This window comes from Atractosteus spatula, chromosome 20, assembly GCF_055471065.1.
Source record: "Atractosteus spatula isolate fAtrSpa1 chromosome 20, fAtrSpa1.hap1, whole genome shotgun sequence".
NCBI classification, from domain to species: domain Eukaryota; kingdom Metazoa; phylum Chordata; class Actinopteri; order Semionotiformes; family Lepisosteidae; genus Atractosteus; species Atractosteus spatula.
The window spans coordinates 4,101,331-4,117,275 of record NC_142725.1 but is presented as its reverse complement, the minus strand read 5'-3'; positions in this window follow the sequence as shown (position 1 = coordinate 4,117,275).

Here is a 15,945-nt window from a genome sequence, read left to right as displayed (position 1 = left end):
CCTCCCCCTAAAATGCAAAATATTAATTTCATCCTACTCTGCCCAGGAACTGAATAAAGTTTCACTAGCTAACAGTTATTCCCTTTAAGACTTCATATAGAAATGCACCACGCCATTCCTTCAAGGATATAATTTTGGAAAATGTACAAAATTTTTACAATCAAAAGTTGAGGAAGGATGGGGACAGCCGGTTATGCTCAGCTGCCACAAGTAAACCCGGTGTAATTTCTGATTGCCATGTATACCACACCCTCTGCTCTTCCCTGTTCATTTTGCATTCCTCCTCCACCCCACCTCCACCTTTGCAGCCACCCCTTGGTCACCTTTTCAACAGGCATTGGGGTCTTATACTCTGCATCCTATGGCTAGATGATTGGCCCTCAGTCAATCAGCTTTATTGTCACAAACAATAAATGTTTCTACTTCCACACAATCTTCTGCTGCCCTCATTCCTCCTGAAAAAAATCTATGGCATCATAGATTCCTGTCTTCTAGTTAAGGGAAGATGACAGATGCCCAAAGATCTATTCCAAACTCCATGTTCTGTGTCCTCTGAGCAACTTTACTTTTTTAATAACAGTATAAGTTAGGATATGGCAGCCTGTGTATGAGACCCTGCTCATATACTGGCTACATGATATTAAGATAAATAAATTTATATTTCAGTCAATCCAAGATAACAATAATAATGAACATTCTGAGTATTAAAAGAAACTTATCACTTGCAACTGCATCTGTATACAAATATTTTTAACATTGACAAAGTAATTTTGCTAATTAATATGTGCAATCAACAGGATTGATCTTTAGTGAAAGACACAAACTAGTAGTGTGTGGTCACCAAATAATTCAAGTTATACATCTGTGACACATGCTTTGTGCCATTCTGGATAAGCTGTCTTAAGGGATACTCCCACAAGCCCTTGGGTAAAGAAGTGCCACTAGTTTTGCATGACCACACAGAGCCCAGATAAGCATTTACCTGTACACTGGTCTCTGAGCTCCAGATGTCACATGTTATCCCAGCTCATCCCATTAGTGTTCAACGGGGCTCAAGTCTTGTATGGTAATCTGTTGATGTCTGTTGCACAAAACAATTAGTGTGTTGTGCACATCTACCAGCGGGAGTTTCTAACAAGCAAGTGCACAGTTGTCCACCAGCTCAAACACTATAAAACAGTTTGCTTTATTATGAAACAATGTGTTTAGAGTGTAACTACAGAAACAAAAGAAACCCTGAGAAGCGGATGAAAAGAGGACATTTAGTTCACCAGCAAGCGGAATTGTGAAAGATTTCAGTGAAATGGCTTCCATATCCCTGTATCCTGGCTCTGCTGTTTTATTACATGCATCAGTAATTCTCTATGTATAAGGCAGACATACTAAGGATTACCCAGGAGTGCATTTATGAATTTTATGATGTGTAAAATCTTAAAATGGTTAAATAACTAAGCCTATTGTCATCTGGGTTAACTTATTATTTTAGCTTTTCTAAGTTAAGAATTTTTATCCATGTACAAATATTGCTTTGTAATTATCATTTATAAAGCGCTCTAAATCAGCTGAGCAGTTATTATAGCTGTACTATGACTAGGTGTTGCCTAGTTACTGAGTGTTGCTGTGACTCAGAATTTGCAAAGTGACATAATGCTTCCCAGGGCCTTTGTTGGTCCTTCAGTTTCTTGCACCGTATGTGTTCTCATCCTGAAGGTGTAAATTGGCTACAGTGTAACAGAAAGAGTAGTTTGTCTTTTCTTAGCTTTGTTTTTATTTTACACTTGCTGTTGAGCCTGTTAATGTAGGTGTGTTTGCTTCACAGCAAAAAAAAAGATGATGTAGAGGAAGGAAGTCCTTGAATTTATATAGTGCTTTTCATCCAAAAAGATCCCAAAATGCTTTTCAAAGAGAAGAGGATACACTTCATCCATCACTGAAGCAGCCTCACCTGGGTGATACACAGCAGATGCTCTGCACAGCAGATCAAGGGAGGTGTGAGAAATTCTTCACCAATTGAATTAAGGGAGAAATTTACAGAGGTCATATTTTTCAAGTACAGCATGGGGCTTAGACCAAAATATTGAGGTTTACACTCCTACTGTTTTGATTAGTCCCATTGAGTCTTTAATGATGAAATATAAAGGACCTTAACATCTCACCTGAAGGATGGCACCTCCTTCACCACAGTGTCTGCTGCAATCATACAAGATTATTTGTTTGGAAATTCTGGTCCAGAGTGAAAAATGTCACCTACTGACATAACTTTCAGAATTGTCCTAGTTTTCCTTAAAGGTCTTATCCCAGTACTGAGCAGGCCCAGCCTTACTTAGTTTCTGAGATCTGAAGAAATCAGACTACACAGTGGAAGTGTTGCTGTCAAAGTGACAGATTTCAGGGATGAAGTGATGCTATAATAGAATCAGTGCAAATGAAATAACAAGTCTTTTCTCATCATTAGCTGTTCTTATAATCTAACATACTTTCTACCTCCTGCAGTATTTTAGGATGTCTCTGTATTCAGAAACCTTTAATAATACAGTAGCTTTGTGTGTTCTAGATGGACGTGGCAGTCATTAGCAGTGTCCACTGCTTGCAACATTTCATAGGATCTGAGGATATTTATGAAGTGAAATCAGTAAGAGTAGGCAGGAAAAAACAGGTTGGTAAGTAATTTCAACATTCAACAAGTGAATTTAACAACTGAGAATGAGAGACATTTCTTTTCACTAAGTGTGGTTGGTGTCCAGAACAAGCTGCCTAGACATTATGCTGAAGGAAATTCCCTGGAATCTTTCAAAAATAATAACAGATTGGATGGACTAGGTGCTAATCTTGTTGCTAGTTAGTTTACTAAACTAAGCTTAATATACAAGATGTTTGGAAATTCTGACCTCCTCTCATTTGAAACTTGTCTTATGTTTTTCAATATGTAGGGTATGTTGTGTGCACCAGGATGTTGGACTTGATTTGCAATGACACACTTGCTTGGGTTGATGTTTGGGTGAAGCTCACCCAGACAGGAAAGGAATTGCAGCTAAAGTGGTTAACTGATTTCTTCATTAACATGCCAGCATGCCGCAGGGCTGATAGAATAAATTATGTGTACGACGATATGCATGGCATGAGAGCACCACCATACATCTGTAGCATGCAGATGTATGGTGGTGCTCTCACATAGAAACCAATTTAGAAAATATGTTTATGCAGGATATGTTGTGGAATAATGTGTAATGCCACTTGTCTGGCAAACACAAAATAGGGTCAGTCCATGATTAATTGCTGTAGTGAGTAGAGAAGTGAGATGAATTTTGAAACGCTTATTACATTTTTAATTTTGTTTTACAATTAGTGCATCAGCGTACAATTATAGGATAAACACAGCAAAACTATCATTTATTGATAGAATCCCTTTATGTGTTGTTTGTCCCGGGAGAAATTAAACAAGGCCATTGCAAATAGAGAGCCAATCTCATATTTCCTGTTTTGTTTTAAGACAAATAGGAATATTTTATGAAATAATAAAAATCATAGCTATTCAATTCTCTGCTTCTTCACTTGGGAAAACCAAAGCACTTCCTCACTCTGACAGTGAGCGATGCAGTATTAATTAAACATAGATTTAAAACTCCCAGCTCTGCTAACAGCAGCTCTGTACACTGCCATTGGCCACATTCCAGCTCAGAGAGATAATGCAGGCATCTACTGCATTGCTTCGGTAGCAAGACCTGAGATTGGAAAAAATATCAGCCCTAGCAGGAAGGGTTTATAGTCCATGTGGAATATTGATTTTACCATTTGTCTGAAGTCAAGCCCCAGTAGAGCTTTGTAACCTGCAGTGAAGAGTAATTCATCTTTCAAACGTATCAAACCTAGTTTGAAATTGATTATATTGTATAACCCCTCTATTGTTTACATTAGAGCTTGAAAAACATATTCAATTGAAATTTAAGTGAAAGGAATTTTCAGGAAGACAGATCTGTTTATTCTGCTCGCTTCCTGTTGTAGACAATGGTGATCACTTATAGAATTCACCAAAAACTAAATACTATTTTCCCATCACGTCCAGCTCTATGCTGAGAAATAATAATAAGAAATAATAATTCCTTACACTTACAGTATACAGTGCTTTTTTGGACACTCCACTCAAAGCACTTCACAGACAATTGGGACTCACCTCCACCACCACCAATGTGCAGCTTCACCTGGATGATGCAACAGCAGCCAAAGTGTACCACTATGATCACCACACTTCAGCTATCAGTGAAGAAGAGAACTGAGTGTTCTGTGGACTGACAATTCAAATATGGGCATTATTAGGATGCCATGACTTTATCACCCTACTCTTTTCAACCAATGCTCTGGAATTTTGAATGATTGTGAAGGGCCAGGACCTTGGTTTTATGTCTCATCTAAAGGATGGGACCTTTTTTCAGTATAGCGTCCCTGTCACTATACTGGGGAATTAGGACCCATACAGACCACAGGGTGAGCGCCCCCTACTGGCCCCACTAACACCTCTTCCTGCAGCAACCTTTGTTTTTCCCAGGAGGTATTGGCATCCCATCCAGGTACTGGCCAGGTTCACACCTGCTGAGCTTCAGTGGGCTGCCAGTTGTGAGTTGTAAGGTGATATACAGTAGCTGCTGGCTATAATGTGAGTAATGTATGGAAAGTGATATGAGAGGTTATAGCATGACCATGTACAGCACATGTCACAACCCCAATGTGACATGTGTTCCTTGAAAAGACTTAGAGAGCCGCAATGCTCATATGCCTTGAACACTAAATAAATCAAATGAAAATAAATGAACATGTTTTTGCTTCAAAAGCTGGATCTCTAAATCACTCTTCACTTTTGAGTCAGGCTGGTTTTGTAATTAACCTAAGTGTCAATGTTTTGATGAAATCCAGGCTCTCATTCAATTTAATAGAAAGCTGAGTGTGACAGAACCTGGCCTACCAGGGCAGTCCCAAGTGTCTGCACACACAAACTGAAAACTGTTCTAATGTGTGCATTAGACTAAATTTAGACTGCAGACTGGAGGGGCTGTGGGTGTGGGGAGCAATTGACCCACTCATGCTGTGGGTGGTGAGTCATTAGAGGTCCAGAAGAGCACAGGTTACCAGGATCACTGAGTTCCTGACAACCACAATTATAAGTCGGAATGAAGAGCCACACCTCAGCTTCTGTCTTTCTCATGTTTTATTGTACAGATGTGTGAGATTGAGTTAACTAGACATAGCAGCACATCTGGCCAGTCTCAGGGAGGAAGCCTCTTTGTTCCTGAATGAGAAGCAGTCACAGACAGCTGCCTTCTCCGACTCCTCTCAGCAATCAATCTGCTAATAAAAACCTCCCACTACGGGAGGGCTCTTCTCTAGCTTTATCAATGGCCTCTGTACATGAAAAGCTGTGCTCCTCTTTACTGTATATGCAGGAGACAATGGCAGGCGGGGTGTTTAAGATGGCTACTTTTATTATATACTGTATGAAGCGACATGCAGAAGAAAGCCTCTGGTTTTCTTTAATTAGAGAATGTCTCCAGTTAAAACAGCACGTTTCATAACAAGATGGTAACAGACTTGCCAATAGTAGAAATTGCTCATGAGAGGGGCTTGTTGGGCTGGAGAGGGGGGATGATTAGGAGCTATTTAAAGATATTTTTATACACTGATATTCTATCTAGAGTTATTCAAGATAGAAAAAGCAACGTGTTTCATAATGTATATAGCCATCCATTCAATTTTTGGTTTATCATATCTTTTATGGGGTTGCAGGGTAGCAACACAGGGAAGCACAGGCACAAGGCAGGTTACACTCTGGACGGGATGTCAGTCCATCACATGGTACACAAGACTTAGGCACAAACACACTGTCACCAGGGCCAATTTTCCCAGAAGCCAATTAGCATACAGTATGAATATGTCTTGGACTGTAGGAAGAAAGTGGAGTATCTGGCGAAAACACACATGAACAAGTGTTTCCAGGGACTAGTGCTGCCAGGGGCTAACCTCGGTGCCACCTTGTTGCCCTCTAATTTACTGTATATACATATAAGGGAAACACTGAGTCTCTATCATGCCACCTTGAGCCAAAAGAGTAGATTTCATAACATACTGTATCACTTAATGGTGGCCTACAGTGCACTGTGGAGTCCTTATCTACAGAGCTGAAAAGAGCTCTTGAGCCTGCCAGGTTTTGCAATTGATAGAGTTGTCATCCAATGTACTGGAACACTCAGAGCAATTTTGCCATAAAAGTGATTCATGTGTTCCAGTTAACAGTTCATGAAGCTTACATAGCGGAGCATACAATCTCTTAAAGGAAAAATGAGAAATGACACAACAGAATTGCGTCAGGGTACAGATGCAGACATTTAAAATGTGTGAAGTGTCAGGCGATGTACTGCAACAAGTGCCATGGTATGGTGAACAGCAAAGCCTAACACCTCTCTTATTTGTTCAAATAATCTGATGCAGGACTGCACTACTGTGTAATACTGTCCGGTGGCACAGTGAATTTACCTTAATGTACCACAACTGTGTGTGGCTGTCACCAAAATTTGAATAATAAAGTAAAATGTTTATTAACCCATTAGTGCTTTCCTGCACTAATCATACTATAGAGCAACACTAGTTCAAGGGGAGAAGCAGGGGTTAGTAAAGTACAGAAAACAGGCCCCGGACTGTATGGGGGAACCTAGGTGGCCGACTGGATTGGCTGACTCGGCAGCCACCGGGGCATGAAAACAAGAACACCCCTGTTTGCGGAGAGTGGGTAGAGAGGCACTGCCACACGACTGGGAGCAAGTCCTTCAGGGTTAGGGAAGGAAGAGGAAGACTCCCCTGACTCGTGGAGAGTCGCATGAGAGGCACTGCCTCAGGACCGGGAACGAATCCCTCAAGGGGGAAGAGAAAGAACCCCTGACTGGAGGAATCAGTTTGAGAGGTGCTGCTCGACGGGTTATGAATGATAAGAAAGCTGCTCAAGAAGGAAGTGAAAGAAGTCCCCTGACTCGTTGAGAGTCACTCTGAGGCACTGCCTCACAACTGGCATAAGCCTTCAGGGGACTGAGGGAATGAGAATTAGTAAGTTAGAGTAACTGAGAATAATGTGGCCGGGGGTCTGCTCTGGCTCGCACTTCAGAACCTCCCTAGAAAGGGTCAAGGTGGTGCTGCCATTGTGAGGCCGGAGAAGGTAGTTTCACTTACCCCCCAAAGATGGACCCCCGGAGCAACACTTTCCCTCCCAACACCTGTGAGGACAAACAAAGTGTGTGCCAATGCAGAATGAAAACAAACAAAAGAAAAGAACAGGAGAGGAAGGTAAAGAGGCTATGTGTGAGCCTGACCACACAGTGGAGAGGAAAAGAACCATATATACCAATTCAGGGGAAAACCTCTGGTGGCCCCGGCTTAACAGATGCCCCACTCCAGGAATACAAGCGATAGATAATAAGTAGCTGAAATGCCTGAGAGAGTGGTGTTGATGTAAAGGTGGAGTGCAGAAGTGGACTTTCTAAGTGGACTTTATCTAAATAAGTTGAATATCCAGGATAGCTTTGGCAGAGGAGATGGCAGCTCCAATTCTGAAGAAACAAGCAGAGTAAACTGAGGGTTGAGACCAGCATTGGAGATTGAAACTCACAGCTGAGGAGAAAACATGTATCTGGGTACTGAAGTATCCACAACAAAGTGGATCAGGCTAGAAGAGCATAGAAAAAATGAGAGGCTGGGGTACTGTCACGGATGTCGGAAAGGACAAACCGTGGAGAAGCAGGAGAACGAAAAAGACCCTATGCGTAGCGGCGAGACGGGGGTTAGCTCAGCTGTTCAGGAAATGCCATATAGAAACCTATGCCCTCAGGCAGCGGACGTGGGGCGACCTGGTGCTAGGCGGGTTTCAGGACATCCGAACATCAATGCTGAGCGAAGCAGGATAAGTGACCCGGAAATATATAGCCCCAGAGGGAGAGAGAAACCGGAAGGAGAGCAAAGAACAGGAAAATAGAGACAGGACAGAGTAGGAGCACCCTCTGGCTGCAGAGGGCGTGACAGATACAAGTCATGTCGCTCAATTCTGGAAAACGGAATACACACAAACTGGTGAATTGCAGCTCTTAGAATCTGCAGCAGTCAAACACATTGCATCCATAAGAGCATCCTTGAAGGGGTAAAATGGCCTCGGGAAAAAGCGGAGGATGTTGGAGGAGATAGGCTTCCTGGAAGGAACTCTTAGAGGTATTGTCTCTGGATTCCACGAAGTGGAAGATGGAATGCTGGAATAGAAAGCAGTGAGGACATTAAAGAGACTGAAATGTGAGGCAGAACTGAATCCCAGAGGAAAGATCCTGTTGCACTTGGAAAACAGCGAGAAGAGTGAGGTTAAAATGGAAATAAAGGCGGGAGATGGAATGGGGGAAAGGTAGAGCATGCAGTTCTGGCAGAAGAGTAGGCTGTGTGAGCTGAAGGGGCTAAAGTATGTAGTAAAATGTCCATTGAAGCTGGGTGGAGATTTGATTCTAAACGACAAAAGAATGCAGAGCTCAGAACTTGAAGGGGAAAAGACCTGAGATGAGCATGAGGATGCGGGATTTGGGTAACTGCGAATGGTAAAAAGTGTTGGTTGTAGCATTGGAAAGGCCAGGGAGGTGATCCTCGCTATAGCTAAAGGAAATCCAGGTGAGATGGCAAAGGAAACTTGAAATTAGGGGAAGAGGGTCTTCCTTTATCGGTCATGGAAGTAGTGGATTTGAAATCAGAAATAAGATTGATCACTCGTCCTCAGATATCACAGACATGGATGGCAGCAACAATAGTTTACAGTTCTAGAAGGTCTGATGATTATACAAGGAGAGATAGAAAACCACTGAGCATTGAATATTACTGAAAGACTGACAGAATCATTACAGAAAAAGGGGGAGGTCATGCAGAGTAGAACACCAATTCTTGTAGAAGAAGAGGCAGTCCTGAAGACGGAATAGAGATTCATAGTCTGATACCCTTCCGAGCGTCAGCTGATATACTGTAGTAATGTGGGCATTGAGAGACGACGGTTGTATGAAGTGAGAAGATGGGAGAAAGATTTGGCTTGAGGTATAACGCGGATATCATAATTTCAATGCGTCGACTAGGATAGCAAGTTACATTCGTGATAATTTCAAATCTGAAATTAAAATAGAGACAACACTTGGGAGGAAGTTGAGCTGCAAATTTAACCATATCTAAGTTTTCCGCTGGAAAGATTACAAAAAGCAAAATGAGAAGACGTGAATCCCACGATTTAGAGCAACTGGAGATCTCCAGATTCCACTACTCAGATCTAGTGGCGGAAACGAAGGGCAAAAACGAGGGTGGCCTGAGAGCAGCATAGAGTCTGAGATTTTAGCTGTACTAAGGGTGAAAAAAAAAAGACTGGAGATGGGTGGGGCTGAGGAAGGTGCTCAAACTTGAGCAGACGGGAGATGATATCGGCCACAGAGCAAGAAAGTGATTCGAGAGCTTGAGAAAGCTGCTGGGAAATCTGAAAAGAGAATCTGCTAGAGAGCTGGGTAGCTGTGGAGGAGGAGAAGGTGGAACTGGAGAGTTAAGAGAAGGAGGATGAGCTGTCTGATTTGCAGAAGGCGGAGCTCCAGGTACTGCTGTAGAGAGAAGGATCGAGGACTAATAGAGCTGAAACGGAATCGCGTACAAGTAGAAAAAGGCTAAATGGTCAGACTGAGGTGGAATGGGAATACATCTGTCGAACAGTGATTTGAGGAGCCTTGGAAGAGCCTTATAAAAGAGACAAGTTGGCATATCCAAGGTGGTGCAGTGGCATTTTGAACGGCATAATGCAGGAGGTTGGATGGGAGAAGAAAAAGCATCGATGATGGGGGAGAGGAGGATTAGGTTTAAAATTAGAAAGTCGGGATGGCGAAACAGCGGAAAATGAACAGCGTGATTTTCAAGGTGCTGGAGGAGAGAAAAGCGGTCTAGAGATGACAGAGAATTAGGCCTGCGAGCCATTATAGGTCTAGTGCTCTGAATTCAAGTAAGGGGAATTAAAAAACTCTAGATGTGTGTGTTAGCAGGGTTAGGGTTTAATTAGGAAAGAGATAATGGAATGATAGAAGAAGGGGAGGAGCACCCCTCGCTTCTCTCCTAGAAACCCACCTATTGGTTTCCATTAGAATTTTCATTTTTTAAAATTACAGACAGTATACAGAATTATTAGTAATTGTGTATGAATAGTAACTTGACTAACAAATAATTTTACTATAGATTGTGATTGTTAAAAATAAAATGGGTTTAAAAAACTTGCAGTTGCATATTGTAAGTTGCATTAGAGCTGTTACAGCTCTACATTATATAAAAGGTTCTTCTTAAAGGAAACATCACATTTGCCACAACAATACAACAAGATAAAATGTTTTTGATTTATAATATGCAGGTTTTTAGTGTGTTTCTCAGTTATTTTGTAAGGCAAATTAGTTAAAACAAGTTACTGTAAGTGTTAAATCCTTCCAAAAGTAACCACAGCAAATCTGTGATGATACAGATCTTTATGAAGAAGGTGTAATACTGTTGTGTAATTTATTTTTTTCAGCTACCACTATCAGATCTATAAATACATAATAATTATATTAAGGCATTAATAGTGTTAATGGTGTTCAGAAATACTTTTTAATTTTTATTTTTAGCTACTAAAATGTCCTATAAGTTCCAGTACATTATTCCATAATAATACTGAGATTTGATAAGCAGTCTAAGAAATTGGGACTGCAGTTCCCCTTTATCCATAACCTAGTCCCTGCACTGCTCTTGCTTATTTAGCAAGAGCTAATTTTTATCTCTCTTTTCTCCCATAATGCAGCTACATTATTTTAAATATCCTCGTCAGTTCAGGAATTGTGGCACATCATCTGAAAGGGATTCAGTTCCTGGGAAGTCCCCTTTCCCCACCCTAAAAAACTTTGTGAAGAAGTTTATGAGCTAGGTATGCAAATCCAACACATTATGATAATTTACATTATATCATTTTCAGGGTTTTTGATTAAAAATATTATATATACTGTATTCTGTTTTTATAAAATGATTAATACAGGTGGCTGCTGCTCATTCAGTACTCAAACATTAATGATGACTTTTGGCAGGAAAATAGTTCCTCAAGCTAAAACGTCAAAATATTTTTTACTAAGATATATTGACAAAGAGACTGAGCATTTCATTTAATAGCCATGCTTTCATTACAGTTTTCATCCATCCATTTTCTAACTGCCTCATCCAATTCAGTGTCACGGGGGAAGCCAGAGCCTGTTCTGCTAATCAGCTGGCACAAGGCCCATTGCAAGGCACACAAGGGTCAATTTTTCCAAAAGCCTATTAACCTACCAGTATATTTTTGGACTGTGGTAGGAATTGGATCCCCCAGAGGAAACTCACGTAAACAGAAGCAGAACATACAAACTCCACACAGACAATACCACAGGTCCAGAATTTAACTCGGGGCCCCAGTCCTGCAAGGCAGCACTGCTAAACATTGCACCACTGTGCCTCCCCACAGGTTTCATTTTTTTTACTTTATGTAAATAGGCACTAGCTTCTCCCCCCCTCCCTCTTTTCTCTCTCCCCCTTTCCAGATTTTACATGGTGCTGTCGTTAGCAGTTGTGCACTGCAGTGCAATTACTCAACCCTGCTGGAGCCTTATGCAGATGCCTTTCTAACAACATGTAATGCAAGTTTTATTAAAGGGATACTGAGCACCATATCATAAAACTTTAAATAGTAACAATAACTGTGGTGTTTGCTTATTACTATTCATATTCTTTGCCATGTGTTTTCTGTGTCATGTTTGGAGCTCAAGTTTAAATGATTTAGAAATACAAAAGGGGCTTAAGACTAAGAGGGTTGATCCTTAAAGCATTGTATTGACCTTGTGTGACATCACATTAGGTTATTGGGATAAAGCCTGGCCACCCTGGCCACCAAGCAATCAGGCCTGGTCCTTGTGAACAGCAGGTAAGCCACTGAGCTGGAGGATTTTCTTTAGTCAGTACCTTAAAGGTTATATTGACCCCAACACTTATCATTTAAATAATTAAAGAGAGAACTGTACCAGAATTCTGCAGTGGGAATCCTTGGTCATTTACCAGCAATGGTGCGCAAGTGGCCGAGTGACTGGACAGGTTATGCTCAGCTTGTTGCACAACAATGACATGCCAGGTGTCATTGCTCTTGTATTGTGTCATCAGTGAGACACACCTTATTACTTATACATCAGGTGGGTAGCTGCGTCAGCATGCGTAGGCTGCAAAGGAACAAGTAATAGGTTTATTCCATGCTGAAAAAAAGGAGAAAGAGAACACAACGTTTCGGCCGTGGAGCCTTCTTCAGGTGTGAGAGAGACAGGGCAGTAGGCAAAGGTAAAGTAGCGGGAGAACAAAGGTTGGGAGGGAGGAGGAGTGAGAGGCGGGAGCAGGGGACAGAAAGAGAGGCCAATCAAGAGGTGTGAAGTCAGAATGGGTGCAGAGAGGTGTGAAATGAAACTTCCAATGAATGGAGAAAATTTAAAAGAACAGTAGTCTGTCGTTAAGGGAAGGGAGAAGGTGTGATCCTAGCTGCAGAATAATTTTAGTTTCGGTGGTCTTTCTGATGTATGAGTTTGGAAAACCGTCTTTGAGAACACAGACGGAGAGATTAGAGTGGTCGTGGCCGTCAGAGGTGAAATGAGAAACAATGGGCTTGGAGAGATCTTTAATCTTTACAGCCCTGACGTGTTCTCTGAAACGGTCTCCGAGTCTCCTTCCTGTTTCTCCAATGTAGATGGCTGGGCATTTACTGCAAGAGATACAGTAAACAAGGTTGCTGGAGGTACAAGATGCTGTCTGGGTGATCCGGAATTGTCCTGAGGGGCCTTGAATGAGTGTGGTGGTGGCTGTGTATTTGCAGGTGATACAGCGAGCTCTGTTGCAAGGGAAAGTGCCTGGTGTGGATGGTTGTTGAGGGCGGTCAAGGGAGCTGTGAACAAGGAGGTTACGCAGATTAGGTGGTCGGCGATATGAGATAATAGGGCGATCAGAAAAGAGGGCCCCAATGGAGGGATCATCCTGTAGGATGGAAAAGTTGTGGTTAATGGTCCTGGGGATAGGAAGTGTGTTAGGGTGGTAAGGAAGCACCAGAGGAATGCGGTTGTTACGGCGGGAGTTCCTGATCGGGTTGATGGTCCGGGGGGTGTTTTTGGCTCGGGCAAGGGCCCTGTCAATCACACTGCTGGGGTATCCTCTGTTGATGAAAAATGAGTACATTTCGAGGGCTTGGTTCTCGAAGTCGATGTCGTCGCTGCATAATCGTCGTAACCTAAGGAACTGTGAAAAAGGAAGAGAGTTTTTAGTGTGGTTGGGGTGAAATGAGCTGTACAGGAGGTAGCTGTGTGAATCCGTGGGTTTGTAATAAACTGAAGTGGACAGTCGGGGGTAGTTGATAGACAAGTGGATGTCTAGAAACGGAAGAGTAGTGGAAGATATGTTAATCGTATATTTGAGGGACGGGTGGAAGTTGGTGAAATGGTGCAGGAAGAACTCAAGCTGATCGTTGGAGCATGTGGCGGCACCGACGCAGTCATCAATATATCGTTTGTAGAGGTCAGGGACATAGCCAGTGTAGGAAGCGAAGAAGCGTTCTTCTACCCAGCCGACAAAAATGTTGGCATAGCTGGGTCCCATTCTGGTGCCCATGGCAACTCCACTGACCTGTTGGTAAAAAAGATTATTGAAAGAGAATGCGTTCAGTGTGAGGACCAATTCTGCAAGGCGTACCAGGGTGTGGGTGGGTGGATCAAGCACTGTGCGTTTGTCCAGCATGTGCTTGAGTGCTGTAAGGCCGTCATTATGGGGAATGACGGTGTACAGAGATGTGATGTCCATGGTAAAAATGTAGCATTCGGTACCCTGAAATTGGAAATCATTAAAAAGTTGGAGCGCGTGGTTGGTGTCTTTGATGTATGAGGGAAGATCTTCAACCAGCGGTCTCATGAGGCTGTCGAGAAAGGCTGAGATGTAAGTAGTTGGACAGTTACATGCTGATACGATGGGGCGTCCAGGGGTGTCCGGTTTGTGGATTTTGGGGAGGAGGTAAAATTGAGATACCTGTGGATGTTCCATGATGAGCCGGTTTGCCTCCTGGGGGAGCTCATTACTGCTGATAAGAAGAGAAATGGTGGATACCACTTCCTTTTGGTAGTCAGTGGTAGGGTCCTGTTAGAGAGGGAGGTAGGCAGAAGTGTCAGTTAGTTGTCTAGAGGCTTCAGAGATGTATAGATCCTTACGCCACACCACAACAGCGCCTCCTTTGTCCGCTGGTTTGATGACGATATCATCCCTGTTGCGGAGAGACTGGAGCGCCTGATTTTCTCCTTGGGTGAGGTTAGACCTATGTTTACTGGGTATAGAGAGTGCCTTGGGAGCTTGATTAGTGCATTGGTTGATGAAATAATCAACTGGTGGAAAACGGCCAGAGGAGGGAGTCCAACAGCTCTGTTTGGGATTAATGTTGTTAATGACATCAATAACCGGGTTGTTATCAGCTGCCTGTAAAGAGGAATTGTCGGCAAAATGTGCTCTGAGACGGATCCTGCGGTAAAAGCGGTTAAGGTCGACATTGGTCTGGGGGATGTCCAGCTTCCTGGGAACTGGTACAAAACTGAGCCCTTTGCTGAGGAGGGATCGCTCATCCTGTGAAAGGGAAAGGTCAGAAGGTATGGTGACAACAAGGTTAGGGTTGGTGAGGGTGTTCGGGGTGTTGATGGTTTTCTTCTGTAGAAGATGACTGAGTTTTTTGTCCTTCTCTGTAGTGAGAAACTGGTAGAGTTTAGAGTTGAGAGATCTAATGAGGTTTTTCTGATCGCCCTATTATCTCATATCGCCGACCACCTAATCTGCGTAACCTCCTTGTTCACAGCTCCCTTGACCGCCCTCAACAACCATCCACACCAGGCACTTTCCCTTGCAACAGAGCTCGCTGTATCACCTGCAAATACACAGCCACCACCACACTCATTCAAGGCCCCTCAGGACAATTCCGGATCACCCAGACAGCATCTTGTACCTCCAGCAACCTTGTTTACTGTATCTCTTGCAGTAAATGCCCAGCCATCTACATTGGAGAAACAGGAAGGAGACTCGGAGACCGTTTCAGAGAACACGTCAGGGCTGTAAAGATTAAAGATCTCTCCAAGCCCATTGTTTCTCATTTCACCTCTGACGGCCACGACCACTCTAATCTCTCCGTCTGTGTTCTCAAAGACGGTTTTCCAAACTCATACATCAGAAAGACCACCGAAACTAAAATTATTCTGCAGCTAGGATCACACCTTCTCCCTTCCCTTAACGACAGACTACTGTTCTTTTAAATTTTCTCCATTCATTGGAAGTTTCATTTCACACCTCTCTGCACCCATTCTGACTTCACACCTCTTGATTGGCCTCTCTTTCTGTCCCCTGCTCCCGCCTCTCACTCCTCCTCCCTCCCAACCTTTGTTCTCCCGCTACTTTACCTTTGCCTACTGCCCTGTCTCTCTCACACCTGAAGAAGGCTCCACGGCCGAAACGTTGTGTTCTCTTTCTTCTTTTTTTCAGCATGGAATAAACCTATTACTTGTTCCTTTGCAGCCTACGCATGCTGACGCAGCTACCCACCTGAACTACTACCACCTACAGCTGCTGCGACCCACTATGCCTTCCTCCAAATCTCTTTCTAGATCTCTTCGTCATACCTTCTCTTCCTCCCTGGGCCACTTGCCCTCTTCTCTCACTAAACCAGCATTCCGTCTCTTCACAGCTATCTGTTCCAAGACCAGGCTTTCTAACCACCTTCTATTCCTTTACAGATGTCGTCGACATAATATCATCCCTAAAGGATTTTGCCTTAAATTTAATACCTTTTCTTTTGACTCTGATACCACCCAGAGT